Here is a 22,089-nt window from a genome sequence, read left to right on the forward strand (position 1 = left end):
CTCTCTCATGGAACCTCTTGGTACACACAACTGGTTACCCTTAAATAGCAACCCATTTTGCAAAGTGTATTCTGAAAATCTGCTATGAAAGTGGTTTCCAAAATCCATGCATACCTTATAGGCTTCAGCAAAGTCCTCATCATTCTTGTAAAGATTCTGAAAACTCTCCACTCCAATGCTATGGAGCTGAATCTCTTGGACTGTTAAAACCCTTCTACTTAATGCATCAGCAACCTTGTTCATTTGTCCTTTCTTATGCTTGATTGTAAAGGTGAAGGCCTGCAAATATTCCATCCACTTCAAGTGCCTGTTGCTCAAATTCTCCTGTGTGTTGATGTAGCTAAGAGCTTGATTATCTATAAACACAACAAATTCTTTTGGCAACAAATAGTGTCTCCACTTCCTAAGACACTGGACTAAGGCATACAATTCTAGATCATAGGATGAGTATTTCTTCTTGGCCTCATTTAGCTTTTCACTATAGAAGGCTACTGGTCTACCTTCTTGACTCAACACCCCACCCACTGCTACTTGTTTTTTTAACATATCAAATGACTTTTCAGCCTCTAAAGTCCACCTAAACTTGGACTTGACTCCCCCCTTTATGGTATCAAGAAATGGTGCACAAATACCACTAAAGTTCCTAATGAACTTCCTATAAAATTGAGACAAACTGTGGAAACTTCTTACCTCACTAGATGTGGTAGGTGTAGGCCAACTTAGGATAGCAGCAACTTTCTCCTTGTCCATCTTCAAAGTTCCTTTAGACACCACAAAGCCTAGATACACCAACTCTTGCTTGAAGAAGTCACACTTCTCAAGGTTGATAGATAGCTTCTCCTCATTAAGCCTCTTCAAAACCGCTTCTACATGCTTGACATGTTCCTCTTTGGTCTTGCTGTAGATGAGGATATCATCCAAATACACCACCACAAATCTACCTGTGAAGTCTTTGAGCACTTCATTCATGAGCCTCATGAAGGTGCTAGGGGCATTGGAAAGACCAAATGGCATCACAAGCCATTCACAAAGACCATCAGTAGTCTTAAATGCTATCTTCCATTCATCTCCCTCCTTTATTCTAATTTGGTGATACCCACTTTTCAAGTCCAGCTTAGTGAAATACATAGCACCTCCTAGACAATCCATAAGGTCTTCAATTCTTGGAATAGGAAACCTATACCTGATTGTAATGCGGTTAATGGCCCTTGAGTCAGTACACAACCTCCATTTTCCTCCCTTCTTGGATGCCAAAACCACCAGGACTGCACAAGGGCTTATGCTCTTTTGGATCAAACCTTGGTCCATCAACTCTTGGACTTGTCTTGCCACTTCAAGGTTCTGATCTGGGGTTAACTTGTAAGCTGCCTTATTAGGTAGTGAGGCACTTGGAACAAAGTCAATTTGATGGCTGATAACTCTTCTTGGTGGTAGGGTAGCTAGTGTACCATCACTAATAATCGCCTTATACTTTACAAGCAACTCTTGTACCTCTGCTGGTAAAGGTTCTTGGACTAGCTTTTCTTCACTTGCAGCCTTTAGTATGACTGCAAATCCTTGGCTCTCCTCATGCTTGAGGTCTCTAATAAACTCTTTCTCTCCACATAGCAGCACATTAGGCACCTTGGACTGTGGTTCATCCCCTTCTAACAATGACTGAATTTTGAAGGTCTTGCTTCCTTTCTTAAATGTTATGGTATTTTCCTTGCCATCATAGACCACTTCCCTATCAAATTGCCAAGGTCTCCCTAGCAAAAGATGACAAGCATCCATTGGCAAAATATCACATAATAAGCGGTCTTTATATCCTGCAATTGAGAAGTCCACCCATGCTTGTTCATTCACTAGGATGCTTTGCCCTTTGTTAAGCCATGTGACTTTGTAAGGGTTGTCATGAGGTATCTTCTTCAGTTTGAGCTTTGTAACAACCTCGTCTGATATTACATTATCAGTTGATCCAGAATCAACCACCACCTTGCATACTTTTCCTAGGATCTTGCACTTGATCCTAAACAATGCCCTTCTATGTCTAGGCTCATTAGAAGCTGGTTGCTTGATCAACACCCTCCTAAACATGAGGTTCTCACCTTTTTCAGACTCAATATGGTCTATGTCAACATCCTTGAAACTTCTATTATCTTCTTGTGCATATGCTAGCCTTTTATCTTGGCTTGAGGAAGAGGGTTTGTCCGGGCACCTATAGGCAGGATGGCCTGGTTGACCACAATTGTAACACTTCATTGTTGCAAAGTAAGAGCTGCTCCTACCTCCTCTACCCCTACTTGATCCTCCTTGATTGCCTCTCCCTCTATTATAACCACCTCTTGAAGAGTGGTCAATAGTTTGCTCCATGGGTTTGCTTTCACTTTGGCTCTTTTGATCACTACCTTTGCCTTGGTAGCCTCCTCTTTGATTTTTCTGATTTCTGCCTTTGCCTCTATCTTTGAAGTTAGAATCTCCTTTCCTCTTGTTCTTTTCTTCTACCTTCAAAGCTAGCTGATGACATCTTTGGATAGTGGTAGGGGGCCATAAGCTAAGCTCCTCTTGAATGTTCCACTTCAAGCCACCAAGATACCTTGCCACCTTGAGTGACTCCTCTTCTTGCTTCTTGGATCTCAAACACAACCTCTAAAATTCTTCAGTGTAGGAGGTCACATCAAGATCTTTTTTCTTCAGTCCTTGCCTCTTTTTATGGAGTTGGATCTCAAAGTCTTCAGGTAGGAAGTTCTCCTTGATTTTGTTTGCCATAGCACTCCAATTTGCAATTGGATTCTTTCCCATGCTGACTCTTTCATCTTGTACATACTTCCACCATGTTAAGGCTGAGCCTCTAAGCCTTGACTTAGCAACCTTAACCTTCTGTGCCTCTGAGATACCCTCACACTCAAAGTGGTTCTCCATACCCTCTAACCAATCCATAACTGCATCAATATCCATCTTACCACTGAAAAGTGGCACTCCTTCCAAAGCTTTACCTCCTAAGGCTTTGATTGCCTTCAAGAAGGGCTCTTCTTGCAAGATAGGATCAGGTTCAGGTACAATATCTTCCTCTGCTACCTTTTTACCATTCCCATCTTCTTCTTCATCTCTTTTCTTGGCTGCCTCTACAACTGCATCTAGTTTTTGCTTCACCTCTTCTAGTGCTTCTTCAAGAAGCTGATTTCTTTGCCTTTGCTCATCAACTTCTTTAGCTAACTCCACATTTGTCACCATCATGGATTCTCCTATTGATTCTTCAGCGGCTTCCAACATTAACTACCTTTCCCAAATCTTTAACTAGCTCTGATACCACTCTGATGTAACACCCCAACCTTGCTTCCAAACCCCAAGCTCTCTCTCAGGGCTACCTTAGGTCATTCACTAGACCCACTAGGGCTTCTTCACACCCTATAATTACTAGGACCTTGCTCAAGAGATCCTAATCCTTCAGTTGGGGGTACACCAACAAAGTAACATCAAATTTCTTACTAGCCGGCTCCAGTCCGCTATTAACCCTCAAGTCCATCTATAGCTCCAAGGGTACCAGTTCTTCATCTAGGGTTTTTTTAGACTCCTTCTAACATACATGACCCTAAACAATGCTGATTTCATAGGCGCATTCAATCTACTAGGGAAGATACACCAAATTGCTCCAAAAAGGCTACTAGGAATTAACCCTCCTAAATAGCTGGAAACAAGATTTCTTGAAAAACTTCTTAACAACCCTACAAACAAATTATATTTTTGGATACCCTTTTTAGATTACTTCAAGATTCTATAATTTTCTAGCCTCCAAACTTTCCGTACAATGAAAGTACAGTTTTAGGCCAAAAATGAGGATTTCAAGTGCTTTATCGCTGTTGTGATGGAAAACCACCTTAGACACCTTTACAAGACCTCTCCTTTGGACTGGAGCAAGGTTAGACCTTCTCATTACTCATTGTGCAACTGGATTAAGGTATTTGTACACTCAATCCTCTCCATAACTCATTTTCCAACTATGATTCCTAGCCAAGTTGCATTTGGCTTGCCTAGGGCATCACCTTAAAAATGCTTGCTGATGCTTTCAAGGGCCCTCCTTCTTGATAAATAATTTACATGGATCCTAGTTCCAAATCCCAAAATACCAGAGGTTTTCAATGGTGGGAAGTGGCCCTAAGATCCCATTTTCTAAGTGCAGCCCTGTTCAGATCAGCAACTTGCCAAGAACAAAAAGATTTTTCTACACTAATGCAAACGAATTAAAATGATCAAATCAACACTACAAAAAGATTAAAAAAAATATTTCAGAACTTTTCTAACACAAAAATCAGGCCATTCAATCCTCCTCTATTAAAAATGCCTTCAAATGCATAAAACCGGCAATAAAATACTTGCTCAATTCATACAAAATGCAAAACCAACTTGTCCAACCCCTTGAAAATGGATGTCCTCACGTTTTTAAAGGCTCCTCCATCAGTTCCATAACTGTTCTAAACAGTTAGGACATTCTAAACACACAAATGCCAAAAAGTTGCTTTTTGCAAGAAAATGTTGTCATGACAACATGACAACATTTCAGCAACTTTTGTTCTACATGGAGTTAGACCTCCAAATTTGGCACAAAAACAAAGTAGACATATAATATGCATAAAATGACTTCAAATAAACAATTCAAAGCCATTGGAACCTTTCTAGACTATTTTAACCTTTTCCGGACCTAAGTCACCTAGTTGACAATAGTCGGCAACTTCTAGCAACTTGGTCACTTTGGGTCTTGCCAAGTCTCCTAAACACACCTAAGGACCACATAGGACCTATTATTAGAATAGTGATGTGGCTAGCATCACTACAAGCCAAAAATAAAGAAATACCTAGGTTTCACACTTAGCCTACCTAGGTGCTCCTGCACCAATAACCATAATATTAAACTCTAAATTCAGTCCCAAGGTCCTAACCATGGTGTAAACCTATAACCGAACTCTTAAAAAATTTACTAATCCCTGATCCTTATCACATTCCCAACTTTAAACTTGAACCATAAACCATAGTTGTAACCATAATCATAAACTTAAACAAAACCCTAACCCTAAAGGTACAATCATAAAATTAATCATAGCTTAGACCCTAATCCTAGCACAAACCACAATCATGACCAAATATAAATCTTCACCTTACCCCTAATCATAATTTCAATGTTAACCCTAACATTAGTTTCAATCCTACCATGATATGAACCCTAATATAGATTTCACCTTGATCCTCACCCTAATCTTAAGTCTAATTAAACCCTGACTAAAACCTAATCTAAATGATATATCTAACTATAATCCTAACTGTAATTATCATACAACCCAATGCTAACCCTCATGTATATTTAATCCCTAATCTTAACTCTAAATATTCTATAAACTCTAGAATTGACCTTGATTCTAACCATAACCCTAAAATCTAAATTGTAACCATAGCACGAAAGGTGGGGACCCCCGCTACATGGCACAATTCTGGGTCTTGGAGCCTTGCAAAAGCACTACAGAGTGAGGAAATGTCATAAAGGTGACATGTAGTAGCATGATGCAATTTTGGGCTTTAGAGCATTGCAGAAACAATGCAGCTTAAGGAGGCGCTAGAATGGAGACTCATGGAAAGAAGAGGAAAGACATTCATGTCGCTGGCAAAAAACTATGAAAAGAGATAACATGATGTCTTAACCTCCCACAAAAAATGCAAGGTTGATCCCAAGGGGGGATTTGGTTTCCCCAAAAATGAATGATGGTCATCGATGAAGGTCTTCCTCTCGAAATAGACGGCATAGATGCATCGTGAATCCTCACCAATGAAGGATTAAGTCGCAACCGTCGATGTAGATTCCCCCCTCAAAAAGGATGACTGAGATGCAACGAGAAAACTCCTCCCAATGAAGGATTAAGTCACATTCGTCGATCAAGATTGGCTTTATTTCCAATGGATGACTAAGATGTAGTGAAGAGATTCCTCCCAACAAACGAAGCAGATAGCACAAAAGGTGTGAACCCCCTCCATGTGGCACAATTTTGGGTCTTAAAGACTCATGAAAGCATTGTGGAGTGAGGAAATGTTGGAAAGGCAATGCGTGGTAGCATGATGCAATTTTGGGCTTCAGAGAATTGAAGAAACAATGTAGCATGACGATGCATCAGAATGGAGATGCATGGCAGCATCTTGTGCAATTCTAGGCTTTAGAGTGTTTCGAAGACACTAGCATATAAAGAAATGTTAGAATGGGAATGCATGGCAACATCTTGCACTTTTGGGAAGATGGGAAGATAGCTCGCGAAGAAATAAGAGTTATCGAATCTCGCAGCATGAATCAACCCGACCAAGAAAAAATGATCCAGCGTGGTCAATGAAGAAACCGAGCCAACAAAAAATGTTAGCCCCCAACTTTAGTGATGTTAGCCCTCTGCAAAGAACCTATCCCATTTAAGGTCTCTCAGATCAGACATCAGTGATGGGTTGAATAGGGGTCAAAAAATAGCACACAATGCCCTCCTAAATGAAATTCTAAATGTAACACTAATAACCACAGTCCTACTTCTTTCCCTAACCTTATCCATGAGCGTGGGAATATACATATTATTATATAGGGCACCTTATATAATAATAAATATAATCTAAAATCCCAACCCTTACTCCCCTCCTAACTATAACTGTGACCATAAGAAAACTTCTAAATATAACCCTTCCTCTAACTCTAACCCTAACTATAATTGTAACCCTATCCCTACCACTAACTGTAACCCTGAATCTAACTCTACCATAATTGGACTTTAACCCTAACTATAACTATAACCCTAAACCTAACTCTAACCTTAACCGTAAGCATAACCGTAACCCAAAACCTAACCCTAATCGTAGCTAGGATTCTAATACTCTGTCTACCCCTAACTCAAACTATAGCCCTAACTATACCTCAAACTCTAACCATAACTCATATTCTAACCCTAAACCTAACCCTAACCTTGACCCTAACCCTAACCCTAAGCCTAAGCCTAACCCTTTGTCTACCCCTATCTCTAACCCTAACCCTAACCCTAACCCTACCCCTAACTCTAACCCTAAATCTAACTCTTTCTGTAAATCTAACTCTACCATAATTAGACTCTAACCCTAACCCTAACTTTAATCCTGACTGAAACCCTAACCCTAACCCTAACTCTAACCTTAACCCTGACTCAATCCCCTTACCCTAACCTTAACATTGATATAACTCTCTCTATATATAACCCTAACTCTAAATGTAAACCTAACCCTAACCGTAACCCTAACCCTAAATCTAACTCTAACCCTAACTGTAAGCGTAACCCTACCCCTACCCATAACTCTAACTGTAAATCTAACTCTACCATAATTGGATTTTAATTTTAACTCTAACCCTAACCTTGACTCAAAACTCTAACCCTAACCCTAACTCTAACATTAACCCAACTGTAAAATTAATTCTATTGGTAACTCAAACCCTAAAACTAACCCTAATTCTAACCCTAACTCTAACTCTAGCTCTAGCTCTAACCCTAACTCTAACCATAACTCAAACTCAAACCCTAAACCTAACCCTAATCCTAACCCAAATTATAATGCTCTGTCTACCCCTAACTCAAACTATAACCCTAACCCTAACTCAAACTCTAACACTAACTCATACTCTAACCCTAAACCTGACCCTAGCCCTAACCCTAACCTAGACCCTAACCCTAACCCGAACCCTATCTATAACCCTAATCCTAACCCTAACTCTAATCCTAATCTTAACCCTAATTCTAATCCTATCTATAACCCTAATCCTAACCCTAACTCTAACCATAAATCTAACTCTACCATAATTAGAATCTAACCCTAACCCTAACCTTAACCCTAGCTCAAACCCTTACCCTAACTTTGTCCCTAAGCATATATCTCCGTATGACTATAACATTTTACATTACAATATCCCAAAAATAAAATATATATTTTAATCTAAATTAAACTCCTTATATTAAATTTAAAATAATATTTGACTCAAACCTTAACCGTAACCCTAACCTTAACCATGAGCATTACTCTAACCCTAACCTTAACCATAAACATAACTCTACACCTAACTCTAACCCTAATTCTAACTCTACCATAATTGGATTCTAATCCTATCCCTAACCCTAACTATGAGCATAACTCTAACCCTAGCCTTAACCATGAGCATAACTCTAACGTTAGCCTTACTATAACCCTAACACTAACCCTAATCATAACCATAACCATAACTCTAACCCTAACCTTAACCATGACCATAACATTAACCCTAACCTTAACCATAAACATAACTCTAATCTAAACCATAACCATAACTCTAACAATAACCATAACCATAACTCTATCCCTTACCTTAACCATAGCTCAAACCCTAACCCTAACTCCAACCCTAACTCTAATGCTAACCCTAACCCTAATTCTATCCCTAAGGTTAACATTAACTATAATGGTAACTTTGTCCCTAACCATATATCTATGTATGACTATAACATTTTACATTACAATATCCCAAAAATAAAAAAATATATTTTTAATCTATATTAAACTCCTTATATTAAATTTTTAAAAATATTTTGAAGCATAATTTTATACTAACTTCATACAACTCTAATTAAAAATTAATTAACAATTTTATAGTAACCTTATCAAAATAAAAAATAAAAAGTAAATATTTTTCCTATTGCGCCGCAACTGCCACTAGCTATATATACCTCTATATATATTACGCCAAGAGTAATCGTTCTCGAGGCACCTATTTTTATTTTGATTAATCCCAACTTCGATTAAAATAACTTTGGGATTAAATAAAAATAGGCGCCTCGAGAACGATTACTCTCGGCGTAATATATATAGAGGTATATATAGCTAGTTTAAAACTTTAGTGCCGATGGTTTGTCACGTTATTATCAAGACAACATAATTGATTGGAAAAGTTTTCCAATGTTTGTTTACAAGAAATTCAACTATATTTTTTTATTTCACATCAAATGACCAAACCATTATGACATACATTTCTAATGTTGAACACATGATATCTTTCTAGCCAAAGTAAAATGAATTTTGAAAATTCCGTCAAATGATTTTATGAATATTTAAAATAATAATAATAATGAGAGAGAGAATAATTTTTTAAAAAAAGCTTGCATACCATTGGAAGACATTAGACACTAAAACCACGTTGATGACGTAAATGTGTTTTGAAGATTCCGAAGAGCGGGATCTATAAACACTTTTAAAAGAACGAGATCAGAGACAAGAAATGATAAAAAAATTTGAATGTGAAGACATTATTTGACCCTAAAACCACGTTGATTATAGAGCCCACCAATTATTGTCGTCAACAACAACGAGTGTGAGGATGTTGTGAAACACGTTAACATGCCAACCACGGAATCGTAATGTTATCCTCCTTGGCCAGCTATTTATAGAGCAGTACTTGCAAATATCTTCATTGTTCGTAGGAGCTATCAATATAATATATAGGGAAATATAAGCAATTAAGCAAAACCAGATATCTTCGTTTGTTCGTAGGAGTCTGAGTCTGCAGCAAGTGATATATATTAGCGGATTGTAATCGAGTGAAGGAGCGAATTAGTAAGATGGGTTCAATTACAACAGCTACAATAGTGGGCAGCAATGGAATGAGTTCACCCGACTATGAGATGAATGGCGAAGTGGTGCTGCAGAAAGTGGCTCTCCTCCACTTGACGGACTACGCCGCAACGCTGCCTGACGAGGCATCCGAATTGATGGGGAAGAAAATCTCTCTTCAACTTGTGAGCACCGACCAAGTGGACCCCGGTAATAATCTATGCATAATAATAATAATAATATAAGCTTTAAGCTGCTTTCTCATGGGAAGTGCATTTCTAATATTATAATTAGTATACACATAGAATTGTGTTTGCTTAACTGATGGTAATGGTAAAGAAATGGCGATTAGAAGACGTTTACACACATAAATTTGTATTTGTATGTTGAGATTAAAGGGTATGAATTAAATTTGACGAATGGTATATTCATCCCAATTTAATTAATACGATGCGATGCATGTTATCTTGTGTAGAAACGAGATTGGGCAAAACGATGGGGCAGCCTTGTCACTTGAAGTGGAGCCCATGGGACGGACCCATCTCACAAGAGACAAGCTGCGCGGTGGACGTTGAAATGGAACTTGGCACTCCGGTTCCCAGGCGCATTTGTCATAAAAAACATGCACGCCCAAGAGTTCTTTCTGAAATCACTCACCATATCTGTCCCTGGCGACTGCAATGTTCGTTTCCAATGCAACTCGTGGATAACCCTTTCTTCCGTCAACCCGAATGACCGTGTTTTCTTCGCCAATAAGGTCAGTTTTTCCTTATCGCTAACACATATATATAGCAATTGCAAGGTTTTAAATTATTCAGGATTTGGCCAAATAGTAGAAGCGCTAACATGAAGGTGAATGTGAATGTGTGTTTATCATCAGAGCTTTGTTCCGGAGGAAACCCCGGCGGGGCTGAGAAAGTTGAGGGAGATGGATTTGATTGGGGAGCCAGAGAAGGATGCAGAGCTGCGGAGGGAAGTGCTGGGTGGATCGGAGGAGCTCCCATATCCCAGGAGATGCCGAACTGATCGTCCGCGCGTTCAAATAGGCATGTGTCTATATACATGTATACTCACTAGTCATTATGTAACTGTGAGCCTGTAATCTTGACACATGTTTTCTTATTGAATCTGTTGCAGCCCCCGAATTCGAGACTCGCACAAGCTTGATCTTCATTCCCCCGGACGAAAGGTTTCCTTATTCTGACTTTTCTGACTTTGGAGCTCACCTCATAGACGCAGTTGCTGACCTCATCGTTCCCACTCTCACTAATCTCTTCGATCACGCATTCGACTCCTTTGATGACGTAAGCGACCTCTACAAACGAGATCTCAAAACTGCCCACAATTCTCTCAGGACTCTCCGTCAGGATAGCAGCCCACTGCATTTTGTGCAGGGACTCCTCGACAGCATCGAGGATGACATTCCGCTCATTAATTTCACTCGCCCGCAAATTGTCCAAAGTATAAATATATTGGCATTGCTTCATTAATCGATCTACAATCTATTAAGGTTAAACAACAATTGAACCAATCTTTTGCACACCACAGCGGATGAGTGCGCTTGGAGAAGCGACGAGGAATTTGCACGCCAGACACTTGCAGGGCTGAATCCATTGGTGATCAACTGCCTAGAGGTAACCTTGACCCACTTTCTGTAACTCCCCAAAATCTTCACATTTATAACTCTTCTTCTCATGTCTCTTCAATAACATAAACAATGTCCGCTTTAAAATTGAAACAGACATTTCCTCCCACGAGTAGCTTGGATGAAAGGATATACGGTCCAAATAAGAGCGCCATCGCCGCGCAGCACATAGAAATGAACCTTGAGGGCCTTTCGGTGGATCTGGTCTTTATTTTCTTCAAAAGCTCCCTCTTGCTTAATCTAACTGTTATTGAAATCTAATGTAAAATTAATGTTGAAAATGCAGGCCACTGCTTCTAAAAGGTTATTTATTGTGGACTACTATGATGTTTATATGCCTTAAGTGGAGCGTATAAACAAGATGTCGAAAGATGCCAAGACATATGCAAGCCGCACGCTTTACTTCCTCACCAAAGGAGGGATTCTGAAGCCAGTGGCCATTGAGTTGTGTTTGCCACCAATTGATGATCAGGCGGCCGTAAGAAAGGTTTTCACACCAGGAGAACATGGGACAGAAGAAGGAGCGCTGTGGCAGCTGGCCAAAGTGCATGCTAAAGTCAATGATGCAGGTTACCATCAGCTCGTCAGTCATTGGTAAGTACCATTTTCCGACCTGTATTTTCACTATGCAGTATGCACATTACCATTTTCCCACCGTAATATACCAACAGCCACTTAAACTATATTCTGGCAAAATCGATCAAAGATTATAAGTTGCCTAAAATCTTCTTAAAGATAAACACGTTTTGCTCTCCAATTGTCCGCAAGTTAACAACACATTGTATCACGGACCCTTTCATTATAGCAACCCAAAGACAAGTAAGCAAAATGCACCCAGTATACAAATGGTTAATACCTCATTACGTGGATACCATGGACATCAATCAAGCTGCCCGTTAGAGTTTGATAAATGCGTCAGGTATTATTGAACAAGGCTTCACGCCTAGCAGATATTGTATAGAATTGTCATCTAAAGCCTACAAGCAGTGGAAATTCAATGAACAAGGATTAGAGACCGATCTGGTCAGAAGGTAACTTATTTAATAGCTCGACTGCTGCATTACCTATGCTGGTTTATAACATTTATTCGTAATATGGTGAAATGTTGCTAAAAAGCTGATTACTGTCCTTTTACATCCGTTTCGTTTTTCCAATCCAGTTAACAGAGATACCGAAAATTTGACCCGTTACTTCACAATGTACTGTGCAGGGGAATGGCAGTCCGTGATTCAAAGGCACCGAATGGTTTGAAGCTTGTGATCAAGGACTACCCATATGCTGTTGACCTTGTATAGAAATATGGTTTGCCGTGAAACAGTGGGTTTCAGACTACCTGTCCCTCTACTACAAGGATGATGCCTCCATTAGAAATAACAAGGAATTGCAGGCTTGGTGGGATGAGATAGTAAATGTCGGCCACGGAGAACTCAGGGACGATCCAAGCAGATGGTACAAGATGGATTCTTTGGTTGAAGCAGTTCAAATAGTGACGACTATAATCTGGACTGCATCTGCTCACCATGCTGCAGTCAACTTTGGGCAGTACTCGTACGGGGGATACATGCCCAATCTACCTACCATGAGTAGACGCTTGATTCCAGAAAAGGGAACACCTGAGTATGATGAACTTGTTAAGGATCCAGAGGAATTCTTCCTCAAGACCGTCTCCGCTCCCACGCAAGCAACCCTTGTCATGGCTGTTCTGGAAATTTTGTCAAAGCATGCAAAAAATGAGTTGTATGTGGGACAGTTGCTGGGCTCCACCATGGATAGAGTAGATGATCTCCGTATTCAAGAGAGATTTACAAAATTTTCAGAGAACATGACAAAGGTTGAGAATATTATAATTGACAGGAATAACAACTGTCATGTTTACAAGAACAGGACCGGACCTGCAAAAGTCCCTTACACACTGCTATACCCCAACACTACTGATCTATCAAAATCAGGTGGTCTCACAGGCCGTGGTGTGCCCAATAGCATATCTATTTAATGGCATCTTCGCACAGACAAGAAATTCCAAACCTTCACTCGAAGCACTTCCATTCACAATACGGCTGCAACTCAAAATTATCATCCGTCACACATGACAATTGAGCACCATTGTTTTCTTTTGTTTTGAATTTTGAGCAGAGATTTTACACACATTAAATTGTACCTTCTAGCCGTTCTTCAATGTACCAATAAAGATTTATTAATTTATGTTCTTCCCATAAGAAATGTGGTTGTTCTCTTCAATTTAATGTTTAATAAAAGTGAAGATTTATAACTTCTATGAATCAATTAAACAAAGAAATTTTTATATTAAAATAAGGTCGAAAATGTAATATATTACCTTCATAAAAAACAATTATGCTTTAATTAGATGCTTCTTAAATTGCTTTAAGAGAAATTATTCCATGTATTTTCGAGTGAAGTATTTATCTTAATCTATCTATTAGAAGAATCATTAAATTGTAAACAAATGGAATCCATGTGTTTTATTGATATGTTATTTATTCCCATGGTTGAATATTTGTAGGAATACTTGGCACCTTTTATGGGATCGTGAATGTATGAATTGATCAAAAAAATATCTTTCTTGAAGGGGGAGAATGAAAACTGGAATAAAATCTGAAAACTGGAATAAAATCTGTCATTTTTCAAATATTATGGTGTAAAAAGCTAGTATAAAATGAATGCTAAAATTTAGAGAAGATTCATGGAAGTTCAGCGAATCAAGGGAGATAGAAATAAAATATTATTTTAAATTTTGAGCATACATTTTACATGCATTAAATTGTACCTTCTAGTTGTTTAATAAAAGTGATGATTTAAAACTTTAATGAATCAATTAAACAAAGAAAAATATATTTTGACACAAGATAAAAAATGCAACATATTCATTATTTTGATCCTAAGGTTCTTATCAAGACATTTAGTATACATTTCATTGTTTAGAACATTTTCATAGACCATAACAAGCCTTATGTCATGTCTCCTAATCATGATAGAGAAATTAAAGAATTATAATATAAAATAATATATTTTGTCATAATAATAATACGTTACTCTTATCAATATAGTAATATTGAATGAAATAATAATACTATATTATCTATTAATAATAATATATGATAATTGTACATATACATATTATATAGGATCATAAATTTAATATGTCATAATATCAAATGCAACATCGAAATAAGAAATAGTCTTATATAAAAATATAAATAAATTATATACAAATCATTATCATATAATATGATATTACCTTATAATTGTAATATTTAATACAGAAATAAATTGTATATGATATGATTCACATATATAATAATATTTTAATATTAAAGTATAAATATAAATAAATGATAAATATAACAAAACTAATTTGAATAGACACATCCCCTCTTACAATGAAATATATAAATGAATATAAACACAAAGGAGAGAAATCATTGATTGTTTACGAAATAAAGTGGTAAATATTTAAAAGATTGGGAAGAGGGATATTATAGTGGTATCAGAGCATGATCCTGCCATCTTAACAAATTCAATATTTGTTCTGTTAATTATTGTTAATTGGACAATGTTATTTTTGACTCAAAAATAACAGTAGTATTTATGGGTAGCTTGGATAGCTGTTCGTCCTTATCTATGTATAGCAGCATTAGTTATAGGTAGTTTGGACAGCTATTTGTCCACTTGCCGAGAATTAGTAAATGGTTATTGCAAGGATAATTATGTACTAATTTTAGTGATTCCCTTTTGGACACCTTGCAACCAATTCTATTATTCGCTGTCGAGTTATCTTAATCTCAACCATTGGTTTGATTTAATCTCGGTCGTTGGTTTTTCCAATAGAGTAGTATAAAAAGGGGTCATTGGGTCATTTGGATACACAAGTTTTGAAGAAGCATTTTGCAGTGATAGCAAATTGTCTTGCAGTGTTAGCAAGGGCATAGTGTTAGCATGGGGATAGTAGTGGAAAATATCAACGGGAGAAATTAGGAGGTTGTCGGAGTTCTGCCAGTGAGAGGCAAGGAATTTTATATCTCTTGATTTGCTGAAGTTTAATATAATTCCTCATCTATAGAACTGGTTTTCCCTTAGGGGTTTTTCTAGGGACAATTTTTCTGAAAATATTGTGTTCATTGTGTTGTTCATTTCTTTCCATATTATATAAGTGAAGTTGCAGTTGTGTTATTTTTCAATATTAGTTGGGAATTTGTTTTCAACAGTCTAATAATTGTTTACGATAGGAGATTAATAATCAGTGACTGCAATAGTTAATTTTTCACATGTTCAACATCAACTACCTAATCTAGAACAATACAGATTTCAATGGGATTAAAAAGAAAAAAAAGACTAAAAATGATCACATGAAAAAGAATCATCGACATCAATATACACTGAGAAATATCAAAGAAAAAACTAGTCATCTTTGAATACATTGAGAAAACTCATGAACAATAGATTGACAACCATGCCAAAGTATAAAATAATAAATGATATGGGCATATTGTCCAAGATGAAGCAATACTTGAAGCACATTACCCAGAGCCAACCTTACACAATCAGCGTTAATCTAGTAAATATGCCCAATAATACCTATAAACAAATATGGGCATAATGGCAGGCATATAGTTATTATAGTATTGATAAAGATAGATAAATTTGAGACATCAAGGAAAAACATGGGGGAACCATTACCTCCATTGCAAGACAATGATCGATAAAAAGGAACCAAAATAGACATTGCAATTGGTCAGACTGAGACCATGTTATAAGGAATAATATGTAAGGAGGACAAAAAAAATACAAGTGGCTAATGAATCTTATATGAGAATACTCCATACGATTTAAAAAGCATCCATGGACTCTATTGGACATAGAGAGGAAGGGCATCAAAAATTATGTGTTAAATTATATTTGAAAGATGAGGAAGAGATATAAGAAAGGGAAGGTAAAGTAGCCAACATCAGCAAACACATCATCACTAAGACTTCAAATTAATGGGAAAATGGTGAAGCATAGTAATACTATTAATACCAATAATATAATGATTCTTAGAAGCACAGGTTATTATGGGATCACTAGATGAACACAAAAACATGAAAGCATAGAATAAATATCATATTGCAAAGCAAAAATCTATTATCGACTACATCTATCATTGGATACACCCTCTTTGAGGATCATATAAACATGGTAATACAAGATTAGAATATCAAATGGGATAAATCATAACATAAGGAGGCATTGAATAAGTGGTTAAAAGTTATAAATACAAAAACAAAATGAAATCAATATTTTGTGATATCGAAGGGAGCAAAGAATGGACGAAGGACATCTAATGTGTACAAAGTTACAAGTAACATGAAAAGCTTATTCTACGTGGGCATCCAGTGAATAGAAAGAGTTATTAAATAATATAGCCGTGAAGGATAGAAACAAGGAATCATCATGCTTGAATATATTTAAAGTTCAAAGTTGCAAATAATATGTTGTATGGATTATCGTGGAAGAGAAAATATCAAAGTTTGGAAAAATAAGCGTGTGAAGTATTGCGAGACACAGCTTAGTGTCAGCATACATCTTTGATTAAGGGTGAACAACCACCATAGACGAGGCAGGTAAGAGATGAGTTTTCTTAATAATAAGTAAATAATATTAAGAAGTGTAAAATGTTTATGATTAGTATATAAGAAAATATTAAGAGGAAAATGTAAATGTTATATAAGATAAAAGTATAATAAAATAAATAAATAAAATAGTTTTAATAAACACTACCAATTGTAGCAACGACTGCCAAATCTGCAAGTATGGTATAGATCCACGTGGCTTGCAAAATAAATATAAAAAAATCATCTTATAAGTTAAATACATATTTAAGTGAGGGATCCATTGAGTAGATCGAAGGAGAGTAAGAAGTGTATAGACATATAAAATGGTGAAGGCAACGAATAATCTAAGGCAAAAATAACCATAAACAAATAACAACTGCCAATATTAAAGAGTAAATGGAAGTGATCATTCCATAAAAGACAGGAAGTTATAAATGATACACAATAGATAAGGAAAGAAATTTTAGGTCAAATATTTTAAAAGAGAAGGAATCACAGATTAAAAGATATAGTTGTGGGAGGATGAAACACACTTAGAAAAGATAAAGGAGATAAGCATCACAAGAAAAAAAAGGAGATAAAGTAAAAAATAAACATGCAACAATGTATATGAATCAAAAAGATGACTTGAGTGCAAAAACAACCCATAAATATAAGATGCTAGAAATATAAATATGTAGCATGTTTTAAAGGTAAAGAAATCAAAATAAGTCAAACTAAGACAAGAATATCAATATTAAAAATAGTAAATAAGGAAGGGGGAATCCATTATATAATAAAGTAATAAGGAGATTCCAAGTAAATATTAATTGATACATAAGTTAAATTGAAATAATGTTATATATATATATATATATATATAATTAAGTGGGGAAAATATACATAGAAATCATTCAGTCCAAAATTGAAATGGGAATTGGAACACATTAAAGAATAAATCTAAAAAGGGACATTGTAGTAATTAAAAAATATAAATAATAATAATATGAGGTAACAATATAGTGAAATTATTTCTTTAATCATTAATTGTCGAAACAAAATGATTCAAAACCAATTGCAAATGCATGTTAATGAGGAAAGAACAAGGTAGGTAAGAAGGTAGGGCTTATCCTAAGACAACAGAGGGATGTATTTCACTATTGGGTTTACGCTTATTGAGCTATGGGACCCGACTACAATACCTAAGTACATTAGTAAGGAAATCATTAAGAAGTAATGATTCTAAAATGGTCCCAATATTATGTTAATTATTAAGAAACTAGGTGGGTAAGAGGGTAGGGTTGAGTCCTAAGGCAAGAGAGGTATATACCAACTCTTGGGTTTAGGTTTATCAAGCTATGGGACCCCACCATGATATTTTGAGGAAAATGGTATGGTATAGCATATAGGCATTGTGAGGGATGAAAGGTATCTATTTGAAAGGTGAGGACCAAGGTCTTATCAAGCCTTTAATGTGATTTCGTTGTTCAATCCCTGGGTGACCTAGCCTATACATAAAATGTAATCAATAGGATATGAATATATGTACATATATGAAAAATTATTTTGATTAAAAAATGTAATGATTCATTCCTTGGAAAAAAAGGACAATATTATAATCCCTTACAAGTAGGAACATTACAATGGAGCTATTTTTCGTAATAAAAACTATTAGCTTATTTTGAAAGTATACTTATGTGTACTAACTGACATTCCTTGGTACAAGTATATGAATGTGTACTAATAATTTTGTGGTTGTAGGTTCACAATCAAGAAATTGCATAACATGTGTATTGTGTATTAACATCATGTCTTCATTTGTTCACATTGTGTATGCTTCGTGTCTTCATGCATTAATGTGTATTCTTTATGTATACTTCATGTTTACATGCATTTATGTGCCTTCTTCATGTATGCTTCATGTTTGCAAGAAATCGTGAACACTTTATTTTTTTCATGCATTAAGATATAAAATTCATGTATGTCGTATGGATTCTCACATCCTAGTGTATACCATATATGTTGGCTTCATAAGAGAACATAGATGTAAGTGATTATTGCTTGAGGACAAGAAATTTGAGGAAGGGTGGATTGTCATGTCTCCTAATCATGATAGTGAAATAAAAGAGTTATAATATAAAATAATATATTTTTTCATAATAATAATACATTAATTAGATAAATATAGTAATCTTGAATGAAAAAATAATACTATATTATGTACTAATAATAATATATGATATTTGTACATATAAATATTATATAGGATCATAAATTTAATATGTCATAATATCAAATGCAATATCTAGATAAGAAAGAGACTTATATAAAAATATAAATAAATAATATACAAATCACTATCATATAATATGATATAACTTTATAATCATAATATTTAATAGAGAAATAAATTGTATATGATATGATTCACATATATAATAATATTTTAATATTAAAGTATTAATATAAATAAATGATAAATATAACAAAACTAATTTAAATAGACACATCCCTTCTTACAGTGAAATATATAAATGAATACAAACACGAAGGAGAGAAATCATCGATTGTTTACGAAATAAAGTGGTAAATATTTAAAAGATTGGGCAGAGCGATATTACACCTTACAATGTTACAAATCACCCTCATTAACCCTTTATACATGGTGTCTCCTTAAGACCAATTCCTTTCTTGAGTGCCCTTGTACTATACTCCCCTCCCTTTAAAGAGCTCTTATCCTAGGAGGTAAGGGGTATAGTTCTTCCTCCTCCTATCCTTATTGATGGAACTCGACAATGCTTACTTTCCTTACCAAAGTTTTATTGCAATAGCAACTCATTATGAGTTGGTCATTTACCTACATCAAACTTAAAAAAAGAGTTTGAAACATGTTTTTTAAAAATTTGTCTTCCATGACAACATAGATCAACCTACTACTGCAACTTTACAACTCCTCTCTTTTGGTCTTTATTCCTCTTTATAACCTCTCCAACCACAATGATTCTACCATTACCAATCTCTACAACAAAAGTAAATTTATGTTCCTAACGATCTCTTGATTTTAATGCTTATTATAGGATTATGTTTTCTTCCATGCATTGTCATGTAAAACCTTATCTTCATTAGGATCTTGAGTTTTATTACCCATCTATGACTTCAAAGGATTCTTTCCTCGAAAGAAAATAGTTATGTTTTTTTGCCCATTTTCAACTTCAAGGGGTCTCAAAATAACTTCTTATTTACCTTTTACACCAAAAATGTATTTTTCAACCCATTATTCAAAGTCCTCCTCAAATCCTTTCATGGTCTCCCTAATTTGATGTGACAATAAGTCATTAAAATAAAATCACAGAGAACCTTCTCATAGTAGTCTTGTATGGAAGATTGAACATATGCCTCCTCCCTCACCATGATAGCTTTCTCTTTGCTCGCCCATTTGGCTCGATGAGGACTATAGTCATTTGGTTATTTTTGCAATCCCGAATTATCCATTATTTCACAAGATACTAGGTTATCATGTGAGCCAAAATCTACTATCATTAGAAAATATTTACCTTCCTTCTAGCATCTAGTTTTGAATATGACCGTCTCCATACAAATTTTCCCCTTCTAACAATTAAAAAGTCACATTCCCCAAGATCTTCATTCTTCAAACATTTTTCCTCTTGCTTTTCCTCCTACAAAAAATGGACTCTTCCATTTTCCTTTCTATTCTCATTGAGTGGTCATTTATATGAGGTGTGACCCACTTCCTCACTTGTTGAGAAGCTTTCCTTGAAACACACATCTTCCTAAACCAAACCTACCACCTCTAGTAGCTTTGATCTTATATGTTATGGGCTCCTAGCCTTTTTCTTGAAGAATAGTTCCCTAATTATCATTCAGATTTCTATACCTCTTTTGTTGTTGTTCTTTTTCCCCTCTTGTCTCCTTTTGATCTTCTCTTCAGCCCACATAGCCATCTTATAAAATTTGTCAATACTATTAGGTGCTAAAAGGTTTGTCTCATCATGGATGTTGAATCTCAATCCACCCATGCATTTTTCTACCTTCTCCTCATCTTCCTCATCATGAGAAACCCTTGTTTCTAATTTATGAAACTTATTGGTATACAATTGGACATTCATGTTCCTTTATCTTAGAATTTTCATTCTCTTGTATAGTTCCACCTTATAATATTTAGGAAGAAACTTCTCCATTATACTATCCATCATTATTGACCATGTATCAATCATAGATTTCCTATTCTTCCACCTCTATTCCTATGAAAATTCTTTCCATAATAATACATGCCTCTTTACCCTTGATTTTGCAATCTTGAGTTTGTGTTCTTCTCCCACATACTCATAGTAAAAAATGTTCTCTGTTGCTCCAAACTAGACAATCAATTCTCCTTGATTTATTTTACAATCATACATTGAAATATCAAGCTTCCCTTTATAGCCATTCCCTCTGATGGCTCTAGCAAATTTACCCATTCTTACTTTATTCGATCCATTTCCTCTCCTGGTTCCCTTTCTTCTTCTCCTTCAACTTCTAATTCATCTTCGTCATCTTTACCTTAATCCTTATAAACAATCCTCTTCTTCTTGTTCACATTTTCAAACTCTCCATCTATTCTTCTCATTTTCTCCATAACCTTCTTATATTGTCCAGCTTTTTTTGCAACTACTTTGGCAAATTTTATGTTGGTTGTTATAGGAGGCATGTTTTGAGCCTCTCCAATGTCTCCCCCATTTGACATGTACTTCTTGTTTCTTTTCCAAAGGATGTTTCTATGATCTAACACCACTCTAATGCAAAGAAATAGGGGCTTCTCAAGTTTCTATGATAAAATTCTTAAAATTTTGATGCAAAGAAACAACTCTTCCTACTAGGCCCAATACCCCCAATTAGGCTTCCACTAAGGACAATTAATTATTTTCTCAAAAATTTATCAAAAGGCTTTCAAAAAAGATTATATTTCTAGAGACCCGTTTGGCTCTTCTTTGACATACTAAAATTGTCAAACCTATTTTTTTGTACAAAACCCCTCAACTAGGTAGTGTACCTATTCTTAGGCCTCAAATTAGGTGTATTTACAAAGGAAGCCCTATCAATTCTCATCCCAAACATTTCTACTTTGGATAGAATGTCAAATTTAGTTAGAAGAATTCAAAATTAATTTGGTTAGATATGATAATTGTAGATGCAAATGCCCTAAATTGGCCTTGTGAACCCTCCACAACTAGGGTTTATTCAATGTATACCTCCAAATCA

The 22,089-nt window shown here is 35.7% G+C and overlaps 1 pseudogene; it reads left to right on the forward strand.

Annotated features, from left to right (window-relative positions):
- Positions 1–9,605: 9,605 nt before the first annotated feature.
- LOC149576872 (linoleate 9S-lipoxygenase A-like) lies at positions 9,606–13,235 on the forward strand (annotated as a pseudogene).
- The last annotated feature ends 8,854 nt before the right edge of the window (positions 13,236–22,089 follow it).

The sequence above is a fragment of the Cupressus sempervirens genome, chromosome 1 (assembly GCF_028749045.1).
Source record: "Cupressus sempervirens isolate cs-2001-9-10 chromosome 1, ASM2874904v1, whole genome shotgun sequence".
NCBI lineage: Eukaryota > Viridiplantae > Streptophyta > Pinopsida > Cupressales > Cupressaceae > Cupressus > Cupressus sempervirens.